At 44.7% G+C, this 15,771-nt stretch overlaps 1 protein-coding gene across 2 annotated transcripts in view; it reads right to left on the minus strand.

Annotated features, from left to right (window-relative positions):
* Positions 1–15,771, minus strand: part of LOC149275960 (4-aminobutyrate aminotransferase, mitochondrial-like) — a 280,567-nt gene that overhangs the window by 18,662 nt on the left and 246,134 nt on the right. The window lies entirely within an intron of this gene.

Consider the following 15,771-nt stretch of genomic DNA (forward strand, 5'->3'; position numbering starts at 1 on the left):
GACGAAAAAGGATGATTTTATCCTCCCTAGATTGGATTTGAACGCCTCATATAAGTAATTTATCGCAAATAACCTCAGCCACACACTCAAGAGTCAGCATAAAAAACAAAGGGGAAAGCGGACAGCTGTTGTGGAGAATTCGATATTGTCTAATAATATTTAATTATATACGTGATCAAATTCTCTCTCTTTGTCTAACAAGAGCAGCAGCTAAACACGGGAGATTAAGTTCACAAAATTCATTGTATTATCTGGATCCTAACGGCCCAGAAATCCCACCTAGTCGGAAATTCAGTCTGCCAGGATTTAAGAGTATATTTAATGTCCAAATTTAGCAGCAATACTGGACAAAAGTTTTCCAGTCGTTTTCCAGCTGTCCTTGACTTAAGGATGGTGACCCTAAATTAAATCCCTAATTAAATAATTGGGTTAAAAGAGGCTATCATTTTCATTGTAGTATTTGGTTTCCTTGTTCAATTTAATGTCTGAATCTCAAGTGACTGTGATAGAAACTCTTGCTTGGCTCTCAAAAATAGGTTTGACTTTACCTTGACTTGTTTACAAATGATAACATCTCCTTCGTGACTGTATGATGAAGTATTACATCATTTAAATTAGAGAGAGTTTTATAAAAAGCAGCAGATTATTCATTTTTTTCATGTTAACTTTATGGCCCAATGAAAAAAGTAAATTAGAGATCCTGGAGTGGGCCTCTCTAGTTCTAATTTTATGAGCTGAAAGTGTGTCAGTCTTGTTAGAAGTTTTAAGGTAAATGCTGTGCCATGTAATAGATAATTACTAAGCTCAGATTTAACTTCACATAGTGCTACCACTTTCAGTTTCATTGAATTAATTGTATGAATTCTTTCCATAAAGGTCAACTTGTCTAAAAACTTTGTTTCCTGTCTAGCCTTTTTGAGATGCTAACCATCTTTAATGAAATGACTGAGAATGATGGCTTTATAGGCAAGCCAGACTGTTGCAATATCTATGCCAGCTGCAGAGTTAGTATAAAATAATTATTGCATCACAATTCTGACCACAAGACTGAGTCTCTGAGAAAGGTTTCAGTGAGCCTCCAATTACCACATTCTCTAACTGACATAAACCAAGGAAGATTACAGGAGCATGATCTGACCAAGTTACATAGTTACATAGGTAGTTACATAGTTATATAGGCTGAAAAAAAGACATACGTCCATCAAGTTCAGCCTTTCCTATATCTGATAATTTGTTGCTGTTGATCCAAAAGAAGGAAAAACCCCCCAGTTTGGCTCTTTCCAATTTTGCACTAACCAGGGAAAAAATTACTTCTTGACCCCTAAATGGCAGTCAGATTTCTCCTTGGATCAATAAGTGATACCCAACATTATCAGTTAGAATTAAAGGGAAAAATTGTCAACAATAATAAAATCTATTCTAGCGTAACTATTGTAACACTCAGGTGTGTTGCTAATTAAGTAACCTTCTCTGTGAGGAGTTACAAGCAAAGAAGGAGTTAATAAGGAGGGTAAAGTATAAATCCTTGTGATTCCATATAATATATTTATATATATTTTGCGTCTTACTGTCTGTTTTTGCCAGTTATTTGAGCTATCCCCATTGCCAAGATGTCCTCCATGTTTGACAATGCGGTCAGGTGTACATCTTGCTCAATGTATGCAATCCTTGAGCAGCGCTTCGAGGGTGCATATTGTTGTGCGGGATGTGTGCGGGTTGCTCATTTGGAAGCACAAATCCTGAGTCTAGAGGAGCAACTGGCTACACTGAGATCTATTGACAACTTGGAGAGGAGTCAGCTGCTCACTGAGCAAGCTCTCTCGCGGGTAGAGGTGGGGGAGGATAGCGGGATGGAGGTACAGGACAGTCAGGCAGCTAGCTGGGTTACAGTTAGAAGGCGGGGTAGGGGAAAAAGTGCCAGGGAGGCTAGTCCTGATCTAGCACACCCCAACAAGTTTGCCGGGTTGGCAGATGAGGGGGATGTTAGTTCAGAGTTAGCAGTACTGCAGCAAGTCACTGCCTCTGACCGCCAGAGGGGCGTCTGCTCCAGTAAGGCGGGAAGGAGGAGCGCAGGGCAGGCCAGACAGGTGCTGGAAGTGGGGGGCTCGAGTTCGGCACATCGCGGATCGGGTTGACAGATTACTGGGAGGGGCTGGAGAAGACCCAGCAGTCATGGTGCACATTGGCACCAATGACAAAGTAAGAGGTAGGCGGAGTGTCCTTAAAAATGATTTCAGGGACTTAGGTAACAAGCTTAAGGCAAGGACCTCCAAGGTAGTATTTTTACCTGTACCACGTGCCACACCAGAGAGGCAGCAGGAGATTAGGGAGCTAAACAAGTGGCTCAGAAGCTGGTATAGGAAGGAGGGGTTTGGGTTCATGGAGAACTGGGACGACTTCTCTGTTGGATACAGGCTCTACGGTAGGGACGGGTTGCACCTCAATGGGGAGGGTGCAGCTGTGCTCGGGGAGAAGAAGGCCAGAAGGGTGGAGGAGTGTTTAAACTAGGTAATGGGGGGGGGACCAAAATAAAGAAGGGGAAGATAGTGTAGATAGAGAGCTGGGGCTTATAAATGTACCGGGGGAGGAGCGGAGGGAGGGGTTAGAATAGTTAATAGGGATAGGCTTCAAAGGGAAAAAAAACATACACCTCTAAATTGCATGCTTACTAATGCAAATAAACAAGGCAGCAAATCACAATGAGGTGGTTATTATGGGGGACTAACTATCCTGACATAAACTGTGAAACCGAGACCTGTGAATCTCATAAAGGAAACCGGTTTCTGACTATAAGTAAAGATAATTACAGGACCCGATCAGAGGAGGCGCCCTACTGGACTTAATATTAACCAACAGACCTGACAGAGTAACTAATGTGCAGGTCAGGGGGCACCTAGGAAATAGTGATCACAATATAATACATTATAACTTGTCCTTCAATAAGGGAACTTTTAGAGGAGCCACAAGAACTATGAACTTTAGGAAGGCAAAGTTTGATCAACTAAGAGAAGCCCTTAACACTGTAAATTGGGAAAATGTCCTCAAAAACCAGTGTACAGACACTAAATGGGAGATTTTTAAAAATATCTTCAATTCTAACTGTGAAAGGTACATACCGTATGGGAATAAAAGAGTCAGGAACAAGAGAAAATGTGGATAAATAAAAATGTGCAATAAATGGCAAAAAAAGGCATTTAAGCTACTAAAACAGGAATATGTAAAAATCAGATAAAAGCAGCAAAAGTGGAGACAGAAAGACTCATTGCCAAAGAGAGTAAAACAAACCCCAACATGTTCTTTAACTATATAAATAGTAAAAAGGTTAAAAATTAAAGCGTTGGCCCCTTAATGAGGGAGAAGTTATAGACAGGGATCAGGAAAAAGCTAATATATTAAATATATTCTTCTCTGCTGTATTCACAGAGGAAAATTAAATGCCAGGTAATATACAGCAGGATGAGATAAACGCCCCAGTACGTCACCTGTCTAACCCAGGAAGAAGTGCAGTGCCGCCTAAAAAAAATCAAAATAGACAAATCACCAGGCCCAGGTGGCATTCACCCCCGCATTCTAAGGGAGTTAAGTAATGTAATAGACAGACCCCTATTTCTAATATTCAAGGACTCTATAGTGACAGTGTCTGTTCCCCAGGACTGGCGCATAGCAAATGTTGTGCCAATATTCAAAAAAGGGGACAAAAAGTGACCAGGGGAATTATAGGCCTGTTAGTTTAACCTCTGTTTTATGTAAACTGTTTGAGGGTTTCCTAAGACATGCTATTTTGGAGTATCTCAATGAAAATAAATGTATGACTCCATATAAGCAGGGGTTTACAAGGGATCGGTCCTGTCAAACTAACCTGATCAGCTTTTATGAGGAGGTGAGCTCAAGACTGGATCGGGGTGAATCGCTGGATGTCGTATATCTTGGTTTTTCCAAAGCATTTGATACGGTGCCACATAAAAGGCTGGTACATAAAATGAGAATGCTTGGGCTGGGGGAGAATGTGTGTATGTGGGTAAGTAACTGGCTCAGGGATAGGAAACAGAGGGTGGTTATAAATGGTACATACTATGAGTGGGTGACTGTTACTAGTGGGGTACCACAGGGGTCAGTCCTATTCCTAGTCCTATTCTTTTTAATATATTTATTAATGACCTTGTAGAGGGATTGTATAGTAAAGTATCAATCTTTGCAGACGATACTAAGCTCTGTAACGTGGTTAACACAATACAGGACAGTGCACGGTTACAAATGGATCTGCATAGGTTGGAGGCTTGGGCTGGGATGTGGCAGATGAGGTTCAACACAGATAAATGTAAGGTTATGCACATGGGGAATAAAAATCCAGGCTGGGAATATGTATTAAATGGGAAAACACTGGGGACGGCTGACATGGAAAAGGAGTTTTAGTTAACAGTAAATTTACCTGTAGCGACCAGTGTCAGGCAGCTGCTGCTAAGGCAAATAAAATCATGGGGTGCATCAAAAGGGGCATAGATGCCCACAACAAGGAAATAATTATACCACTGTACAAGTCACTAGTCAGACCACACATGGAATACTGTGTACATATGAAGATGACATCATATTCCGGTGCTCAGCAGAGAAGCAGCGTGTATCGCGTCAGAGCAGGGAGAAAGAGGCCTTGCGCTCTCTCCGCAGGACTTCTGGAAGGTAAGTGAACTACAAAGGGGGTAAAGGGTAGATAATCGGGATGGAGGGAGAAGGGGTAGATAATGAGGAGGGAGGGGGTAGATAATGAGAAGGGAGGGGAGGGGGGTAGATTATGAGAAGGGAGGAAGAGGGGGTAGATTATGAGAAAGGAGGGAGAGGGGGTAGATTATGAGAAAGGAGGGAGGGGGTAGACAGTGAGAGAGCGGTAGATAGTGAGAAAGAGGGTAATAAGAATATTGAAATAAAGAGTGAGATTGAGAAAGAGAATAAATGAATTAGTGTGTGGATGAATTGTGTGAATTAAAAAATGTAAAAATGTTTGTGTGTATCATAGACATATAATTGATTTGTGGAAAGGCAAAGATCGCACAAGCAGGGTGCTTGAGCCTTGGGGACCAAGATGCTGCAGGCAGGGTGTTTATGGGACAAAGATGGCATAGGACCGACTGTTTGTTGACTAATGCTGGACTGTTTGGGGACAACCTGTGATATATGCCTGTAATTTAGAGGGTTTTATCTATACCATTATTGCTGAGTTTTTATGTGAATTCCAATTGATCTATACCTGTAAAGCTGGGTTTGTGTGTTATTCTGTTGATCCATATCTGCTATGCTATGTTTCCATACATTATTTATGTATACCTGCAAATAAAGGGTTTGTATGTCTTATTCAGTTGATCAATATCTGCAGTGCTGTTTCCATGTGTTTATTTGATCTATACCATCAGTGCTGAGTTTACATGTGATTTCCAGTTGATCAATACCTGCAATGCTGGGCTTGTGTTTTCTGTTGATCTATACCTGCAATGCTATGTTTCCATACATGATTATTGTATACCTGCAAATACAGGATTTGTTTGTCTGATTCTATGCCTTCCATGCTGAGTTCACATATGAATTTCAATTGATCTATACATGCAAAGCTGTGTTTGTGTTATAATGTGTTGATCTATCCCTGCTATGCTGTCTTTCCATACATTATTTATGTATGTAGGTATGTAGGTTTGTATGCCTTATTTTTCTCAAATGCCTGTAGCTTAGAGAATAAGATTTTTAAACTCACAGCAATGGTAACTAGTGAGAATGAGAATTTAGCGGCAAAATGATTAGGATGTTGTGATTTCTGTTACATAGAAAGGATAGAGGAGGCAGAAAAATAGGAGGGGTTTGCCCTTTATGTAAAGGGCAAAAAAGCAGCAGCCTTTGTCAAAATTTGTGGTGGTATTTTTTTTATCCCCACACATATTATACATATGGAGTTACCTCTCCTGGTAAAAGTCACTGTCAAACAACACCCCAATATGTGTTAAACAACATTTCACAAGTACAGTAATACCACTAAACCATGGGTTAGTCGGGTTATTTGGGAGGTTAAAGGCCACTTTTGAGACATCTGGTCAGTCTGCGCCTATATCCTATTTTTGGGCCAATTCGATTTACCCCATCAAATCATAATTTTTTTTTTAAACTAGACACCCCATGGCATTTAACAGTATTTTAACTCTTTCCATGCAAGAATTTTTTGTGAAGATATAACGCTAAGACCCCTCTCCTCTTCTCAGCCACCGCTACAGCAACCGCCGCGGAGAAGAGGGCTAGCTTCCTCCTTCGCAACCTTCCACCTTGCAACCGCTCAAACAGCAGCCAGTACGGAGAAGAGGGAAACCCTCCTCCACTTTACGACCGCCGCAGCCTCCACTGAGAAGGGGGAGACCTCCCTCCACCTCTCACCCACCTCCATCGGGACGGCCACGCAGGAGAGCGAGACCTCCCTTCTTGCCACAGTCAGGTCCTGATACTGAAGATTCTGTGCATGCGTGCCATCCAGTGCAACCTCCTGAACTACATTACTTTAAAATGGGAGATTACGCCACACACAAGATGGCCGCAGATCCTGAAACAGAAAGTGATGTTTGACTAATTTTGGTGCCAAACTGAATTCCATGCCCCTTCATTCCTGTTCCTATTTAAACCTTCTGGTTTCCTATGATCCTTGCCCTCTGATGGTCGCCTATGCCAATAGTGCTTCCTCAGTGAGCGTTATCCTCGGCAGTCCTTTTGTGTTTGACCTCGGCTTGTTTCCTCATTTACATTGATTCTCTGGTATCCTGACCTCGACTTGTCATCCATTGATCCTGTCTACTGGTAGGGAGGTGGGCCTCTCCTCTCTGGGAGAGAAACGCCCCACCGTTTCGCTTCTACTCTGAATTTGTGATGGCTCTGCAATCAGTTTTTGACGTTCCCAGTAGGAAGTCCACCACTTCTTCCCCATTGTTCACTATTCGGCAAGGTGATTGCTCCCTCATGGACTATGCTGTTTAATGCTGCACGCTGATGGCGTAGATGAACTGGACTAACGAGGAATCGATCACAGCCTTCTTAAATTGGTTGTCTCATACTCTAAAGGATGAGATAGCTGCCAGAGACAACTACTGACTTGGACAGTGTAATCGTGTATGTGACTCATATTGATCTGAGACTCTGAGGAAGACAATCACAGAGAGAGAGGGGAAGATGACCTAACATACGCCTCGCTTCAGAGTTTGTTTCCCCACCTATGCCCTCCGCCCCTTAAGGAACCCATGCAGTTGGGAGCCACCAGACTCACTGAACAGGAGAGGTCTAGAAGGAGAAAGTATGTACTACAGAGCAGCTGGTCATTTAGTAAGATCCTGTTCCAAAAAAGGAGGAGTGACACTTCTTGACTACTCTTAAGGCTTCGAAAACAGTACCAGCACTTTGCGGACGTATTCCACAAAAAGGAGGCAGAGAAGTCATCATTTCATCGTCAGCACGGATGTGCCCCACACAGACCTTATGACTGCCCTATCGACGTTCTTCCTGCTACCATGCCACCCAGAGGTCAAGTCTATCCGTTATCCATTCCGGAGACCAAGGCTACGGAGGCTTACAACTTCATTTGTATCCGTGCTGATGATGAATGGAAGACTGCATTCAACACTCGTTCTGGCTACAAGACTAAGATTCAAATCCCCCGCAGCGCTGCAGGGGACCTGGACCCTCCTGTCTGAAAACCCACCTGTCCAGGGAAGCATACAACATTCCTTACCATTACTCTCAACCATCATCATAATCAAGCCATCTGAACAATCAACAGCTTCAACACATCGTTGGAACCAGATCAACTCATCCCTATCCAAGCGGTCCTCTCCTCCTTTGCACCAGTTTGTTATTGTATGTGTTTCTAAATTGTTCTACTGACTGTAACAGCGCTGCGGAATCTGCGGGCGCGTTATAAATAAATGTAATGTAATGTCTGTCAGCTGGTGAGCATCTCCGTAATGCGCGCAGACAACCTCTGCTGCTGCCGGCACTTCTGCCAGGAGCGCCGGAGTGACATGACCTTCCGGTGCTCCACCATAAAAGCCCTGGTGGATGTACCGGCCTGCAGCAGTGAAGGTTTTCTATGCACATCACACAGACGTTCACAGGCTGCAGGAGACCCGAATCCTTCTCTCTGCTACCCGACACTTCCGCTGGGGGTTCTATGAAGGAGCACCGGTATGAGCTTCCGTTGCTCAGTCATAGAAGCCCCAGCGGAAGTGTCGGGTAGTAGCAGAGGTAGCGTGCAAATGTCGACTGGCTGTCCCTACTTGACACCAGGGAGCCTGGATCACGGGGAAAAGTCTAGGGATGCATTGGTAAGTCGGAAGGGCATATAGGGGGTATAAAGCATTTCAGGGGGAAGATTGGCAAATAAAGGGGGAATAAGGCATATCTGGGGGCAGAGTGGCATATAGGGGGTATAAGGCAAGTTAAGTATGCCAAATTTGGAAAAAAATACATGCACCTTTTAATATTTGCCCTATAAATACTTATAAGAGGCGGCCTATGGAAACAAAGTGATTTTATGCAGCAAGAGTAAAATAATAGGGCACAATAACCTATTAATAAACAGTACAAAATATTGTAACTCTGGCCAAGAAAAAAACAAAATTGTGAAAACATCCATTTAAACTATAGTAGGTAAAAAATTTAATATTTTAAAAGCAGATTTAGTTTTAGGACCAATCATACACTCCCATCCAAATCTTAAGAGCGTATTGGTCCCAAGTTTACAAAGAGTGTCCAATAAAAGAGAATACAGATACATGGCTAGGTCATAAAAAGGCTACTATAAAACTGCAAATTGTAAGGCTTGTAAAAATATTTTCAGAATGCAGAACACCTTTTGTTCTAAAACAATAGGCCAGTCTTTTAATGTAAATAATTTTTTTAATTGTCATACTACCCGTATAGTGTATCTGATTTGTTGTATATAAGTATAAGTATATAAGTGAAACAACTAGACCTCTCAAGATACGATACAAATATTGGAACTGTGACGGGAGCGACCTGTACCCTGACTGGGTACTCCCACCAAATGTTGCTTCCTCCTGCCGGGACACCAACAATTAACCCCTTCAGTGTCAGGCAGAACCAGCGTTGTAGATACTTCTGTCGCTGCACCGGAGGTGCTTTGGCACTGTGGCTATCCGAAGCTTAGCTACTCAGGGTGGCTATTGTCCTGAGAAGGACAATAAAGGATCATAGCAGCCCACCCCAAGCATCAGGCAACACCCATGTTGAGGTGAAAACAGGACTCCTTTATTTAAACCAAATACAGAGCTATATATACACAAGTAAGAAAAGGGGCAAGACGAATATCACATGATCTTATTACCATGTCAGGAAGGAAGTAATTAGATCAAATCCTGCAACACAATATCCAGGGGAAGGACAGATTGACATGAGACATAAATAATTACATTAATTGGGGGTGTAGGCGTGGAGTGATAATTGGCGTGAGACAGACAATGGCCAGGACACAGAGATAACAGGAGCTCACAGGATTAACAGCTACCTGTTATGTAATTGATCATTTTAAGGCAAGACAGGAGGCTTCCTATTTTGCACATCTTCCTTTACTCTCACCGACAGCAGCAAAGAAAGAGTTAACATAACACTGGTAACAACCAATAAAAAACAAGGTATAGCAGCATATAAACCCTAAGACACCCCTAATCTTCCTCTTTCTTTGCTGCTCACCGTAGCTGCAGGTCAGATAATTTGTTTATGATTCTTTCTGCTTGATATTTATTGTCTAATTATATATATATATATATATATATATATATATATATATATATATATGTATGTATACACACATTTATATAGTTTTGCTTGTTATGCATATTTTGGTGCTTATTTTCTTTATATTTTCTTTATAGTTATTTTATTGTTATACTTATATTAATTTATAATTCTTTGTATGTCTTTGGTGTAGGGGTCTTTGCCCCGTTTTCTGGCAGCCATCTTGGTTTCTATATTTCATTAGTTTTGACATACTGCAAATTGTGTGTTACATGTTTAATCCTGCCTTTGATTGAGGTGAGCCCTCTATATTCCATGTGCCCAAGGTGTTTGTCTATTTGGAGGTGAGCACTCCATTTTGAATAACATCTGTTGTTTCTGAGAGTGGCAGTTCTTTTACCTCTGCCGCATGTGCTCTCTTTCTCCGGCGGCCATCTTGGTTTCTATATTTCATTAGTTTTGACGTACTGCAATATATACACTGAGAATTGTGTGTTACAGGTTTAATCCTGTCTTGGTTGAGGCGAGTCCTCTATATTCCCTGTGCCAGGGTGTTTTGAGTAACATCTGTTTCTGAAAGTGGCAGCTCTTTTACATCTGCCACATGTGTTCTTTCTCTGGCTGCTATCTTGGTTTCTATATTTCATTAGTTTTTTACATACTGCAAGGTATACACTGAGAATTGTGTGTTACAGGTTTAATCCTGTCTTGATTGAGGCGAGCCCTCTATATTCCCTGTGGCCAGGGTGTCTGTCTATTTCAGAGCAGTTTATTTATAAACTCTCATGGGCCAGCATGCATTGCATCCTTCATCAGTAATGAATGCCTATATCCAGGGTAAGCCTGGTTAGGGGGTGTCTTTTAGGGTGAGCCCCTATTATATATATAATTCTCCCAGCCTCCTTTTGTGTACTATGTCTCAGGATGATACTCCCAACCAGGATACCTTTATGGCGTGGCTGGAGTCTAAGTTCTCCAGTTCTGTGGAGACTTTTCTTTCTAAGATGTCTGCCTCTATACCCTAGTCTGCCCAGACTCTCCCTCCTGCCCCTGTGGCCCCTGCCAGTATGGATTCTGACCCCGAGAAATCTTAGGAGGCAGGCCACACTAAGCGCATGAGAAAGGTGTTCCAGACTGGCCCTCTTTTTCCCCGCGGGGCCGGGTTGCTAGCCGCTCATCCTATCAAGGCTCAAGGGCTTTCAAGCAGGCACAGCCGGCCTATCGCGGTTCCTTCCTTCACACTTAGAGGAGGAAGTAGAGGCAGAGTTTCCACCGTTTTCCCCAGGGTCGCTCTAGATTCGGTAAATCCAGATGTTTCTTGTCTTTTGTCCCCTCCACAGGTTCCGGGCAGGATCTCGCATTTTTCCACAACTGTGATTGGATTACTTCAGACCCCTGGGTCCTCCAGACGGTGCACGGGTATTGGATCGATTTAGTCTCCCCGCCACTCCAGGTCCGGAAATGTTCCGGTGAGTTTTGCCTGGTCATCAACCTACTGGCTCCAAACGCTTTTGTGGTTCATCGCCACTTCAAAATGGAGGGTATCCATCTTCTGCGGGACCTTATGTCGGAGGGAGATTGGTTCACTAGGTTGGACCTCAAGGACGTTTTCTTCAATTCCGCTGGGAAAGACAAGTATGGCAACTCATATTGCACCCAGTCTCAGTTCTGCCCCCAGATCTCAACGTATCTGATGTATTGTTTTCCTCGACGATATCCTTTTTTCCAGCTGTCGGGACACCCTTAGGGGTCAGATGGTTTTTCATGGTTCAGACGCTTCATCAATTGGGTTTTGTGACGGAAGCCTCCAGCACTGGGACCACTGGAGAGGCCTGACTGCCAGCCTCCTCCCTATTGACTATGGGCCCTGGGTTTGTAAAGGCTTCTGTGGCTACCCCCAGCAGTATCATCTCATCACTGGCTGAGGGGATTATCTCCAGCAGACAGCCAGGATCTGCCACCAGGGAGTGACCACCATTCTTTTAGTAATGTTGTATAAATCAGTCTTCCCCCCTATTGTATTGTTAATCTCATTACTGCCCCTGTTGTCTCTGGGAGGCAGATTAAGGGGGCGGTTTGTGTCCCAATATCTTGTTTTATGTTAATATGTGTTTTGCTGGATATATCCAGTCCTGTGTGTGAGAAATAAATCAGTCTTCGTTTGGTTTTACCCTACACTGAGTCTCGGCTAGTGACTGGGGAACCGGGGAAAGTGTGGTGTCCCAGGCTAAGGGAGCCCAAGACAGTGGAGGTAGTCGGTCGGACTAGCCAGCTCCGTGACATTGGTGGCAAGCGGCGGGATTTCTTCTTAGTCTGAGGGACACTTACTTTCTACCGGGATTGACCGACAGGACGGCAGACTTCGGTCGCCTTGACGAGGACATGGATGTGGTATCAGAATTCCAGGGGCTGCTGCGGGTCATCCTCTCCTGCTACACCACTGCCCTGCCTACAGAACAATACCAGAAACTGAGGCAACTGGTTCGACGGTCACTATGGCAGAGGGCTGTTATATGCCGGGGTCAGTGTCTTCCAAGCTCCAAACAAAAGATTAGAGACCATCGGGAACTACGGATGTCATTCCTGGGACAGCAACCCCAGGAGCAATGGGTATCCGAATTGGACAAGATGGTCCAACAGGACGTAGAGCTGGAAAATCACTATAGGGCTCTGCAGTGGTATACAGAACAAGCATATTGGGGAACTGCGAAAGAATGTTCTCCAGAGGGCTATGACTTCGGTGGTCTGGGATTATTATGGGATAGTCTTCAGGAGGATCCGGACTTCGAAAGTACAGCAGAGTGGCGGATTGAGGACATCCGGGATTTCAGGGAGTGGGACCTCCCAGATGCACTAGGACTTAAAGGTGATTTAGACTTTTTAATTACACAGGAGCGGGAACTGGAGAAGGCGTATAAAAAACTGTTTGACCGTGTTCAACAGAATGCCCCAGTGTCCAGGGATTTTGTGGATGTTATTGAGTGGTCATCTGAGGATGTTGATCCAGGCGGGGTGGATGGGACTGCGGTCTCCACCCCTGAGTCACAGGGATACTGGGCAGCTAATCCAGATCCGATACCAGAGCTATGTGACTTTACACCACAACCAGATCCAGAGATTGTGGAACTAACTGATTTTACATCTGAGGATGTTGGTCCGGGAGGGCTTGCAATTGGCTTTCCTTCCCAGGGAAAGGAAGAAAGTTTTCTGGGGGTAGTGGATGGGACTGCGGTCTCCACTAGCACCCACCCAGCTGAAGAGCTAGCAACAGGGCAGAGCGCTGCTGGCTTCTGCCCCACACCTTCAATGGCTACAGGGATCCAGGGAGATGCGGCAGCCGGCCCATCTCCCCAACGGCAGCTCACATGTCCGGGAGCGGAGGAACCGGTCCTCCCTCCCCAGCGGCAGGCCGACCCACAAGCTTCCCTAACCCCAGCTGAAGTGCTGGCAACCGGACAGAGCATCGCTGGCCTCTGCCCAGCACCTACCAAAGCTGCAGGAATTCAGGGAGATACAGCAGCCGACCCGCCTCCCCAGCGGAAGCAGGGAGGTGGAACAGCCGGTCCATCTCCCCGGCGGCAGAACCTAATTCTGGGACCGGATAAACCTGACCTCCCTCCTCAACGGCAGCAGGAGCACCAGGGAGGGGATGCAGGATGCATCACTCCCCAGCGGTACCCGGGAGATGGCGCAGCCGGCCCATCTTCCCAGCAGCAGGAGCACCAATTTTGAGAGGGCATTGATAAACTGACTGACTACGGAGTTTTGGGTCTCATCCTGTGTCAGTCCAATTCGGAGGAGGGAGAATTGTGACGGAAGCCTCCATCACTGGGACCACTGGAGAGGTCTGACTGCCAGCCTCCTCCCTATTGACTATGGGCCCTGGGTTTGTAAAGGCTTCTGTGGCTACCCCCAGCAGTATCATCTCATCACTGGTTGAGGGGATTATCTCCAGCAGACAGCCAGGATCTGCCACCAGGGAGTGACCACCCTTCTTTTAGTAATGTTGTATAAATCAGTCTTCCCCCCTATTGTATTGTTAATCTCGTTACTGCCCCTGTTGTCTCTGGGAGGCAGATTAAGGGGGCGGTTTGTGCCCCAATATCTTGTTTTATGTTAATATGTGTTTTGCTGGATATATCCAGTCCTGTGCGTGAGAAATAAATCAGTCTTCGTTTGGTTTTACCCTACACTGAGTCTCGGCTAGTGACTGGGGAACCGGGGAAAGTGTGGTGTCCCAGGCTAAGGGAGCCCAAGACAGCGGAGGTAGTCGGTCGGACTAGCCAGCTCCGTGACAGGTTTCATTGTCAACGCACTCGAATCTGAGCTAAACCCCAGCCAGTGCATCCTTTTGGGTTTCGAAATAGACTCCAGGGTGGCGATGTTGCAGCTTCCAAGGACAAAGATTTTTGCCATCCAGAAGGAGATCTGCGCCCTGCTCAAGAAGGACTCCTACTCCCTCCGCTTACTCATGCGTGTGGTGGTCTACTCGTGTCTTCTATTCAGGCGATCTTCCCGGGTCCTCTACACTACCATGTACCTCACCGCCTTAAGGCTCGACATCATCCGGTCTGCCTTACCCCAGAAGTAAACTTGGAATGGGCGTGAAGTTTTCGGTTCCCATCCAGATCTCGGAGTCCGACGCCAGCATGCTGGGCTGGGGAGCAGCTGCCCTCATGGAGGTGACCGGTGGACATCGGAAGGGCGTTCCCCTTCGCAATCACACTCCTATCATGCCAAGTCAGCCAGTGCATGCTGAAACCTAGCTAGCTGCCCCCCTTGTGTATTGATGCTGCCAGCAGTATGGGTTCTGCACATCACTTACAGCCACCCTGTACCAGCATGTATTGGCTGACTTGGCATCATAGGAGTGTGATTGCTAACAGCAATCCCAGTCCCATCATGCCTAGGTTCCAGCATTTACTGGTTGGATGTGTAAGTGCTGGAACCTAGGCATGACGGGACTGTGATTGCTGTTAGCAATCACACTCCTATCATGCCAAGTCAGCCAGTACATGCTGAAACCTAGCTAGCTGCCCCCCTTGTGTGGGTGGGGGGTCATTTTCGGTTTTGATAAGTGAACCGTGAATGTTTTGGTCCAGAATTTTCATTTTGGTGCATCCCTAGAATAAATAGAACTATTTCATTTTTAATTATCCTGAATTTGTAGTCACAACACTTTCTAGGCCCAGAAATCAATGAGAGGAAAAGTAAAGGTTTTGTGTCAAAAGGCCATATTTTCTCACAGTGAAAAATGAGTGCGGCCCACGCACGTATACAATTCTGATGAAGTGGCCCACTGCAGAAAAATCTTGGACACCCCTCCTGTAGTGGTATTAAGAGGAAATGCAAATGTGATGAATGTGCTGTTAGTAGGTTGGTGTGAAATTTAGCATTTGGCCCCAACAGTCTGTTGTGACATTGTAGACTGTCACAGACCATGGGTCTATGTGTAAGACTGATTGTATGAATAATGCAACATCATTTCTTTATTATGATTTTGGCCTGAATTAAAGGTGTCAAATTTTGTCATGAGTTTGTATTTCCATATCTTCCTTTCTCTTGTTCTTTATGTAAAGTAGCAAAAGACCTTTAAACTACACTATATACAGATGAGAAACTAAAATAAATATTCCCACAACCGCCAAACCTAAAACAACTTATAGTAAGGAGCTCCATAAAGAGACCAACTATGGATGGCACTTCTCCCTGTCACTGTAAAAGGTGTGAAACCTGCGCACACATATATATACCACAGTCACGGTGCCAATACCAGTTGTTTTAGGGTTGTTTGTGAAATTTTGTTTGTCCTCACTATTCTGGGGTCATGTAGGTATGAGATTGTATGCATACCTCACAATTGTCCCAATTTAAGCAGTTCCGTTGTCACCAATAGCCAGTTAGGCAGATCTAACTGTGAACTTGAGGTCTGTTGCATTACAACATGACCCTCAACCACAGCTCTCCCAAGGATTTCTAATGTATTTGACTTTATTTGGT

The sequence above is a fragment of the Sceloporus occidentalis genome, unplaced genomic scaffold (assembly GCF_023333645.1).
Source record: "Sceloporus occidentalis isolate IW3139 unplaced genomic scaffold, rSceOcc1.0.p SCAF_255, whole genome shotgun sequence".
NCBI classification, from domain to species: domain Eukaryota; kingdom Metazoa; phylum Chordata; class Lepidosauria; order Squamata; family Phrynosomatidae; genus Sceloporus; species Sceloporus occidentalis.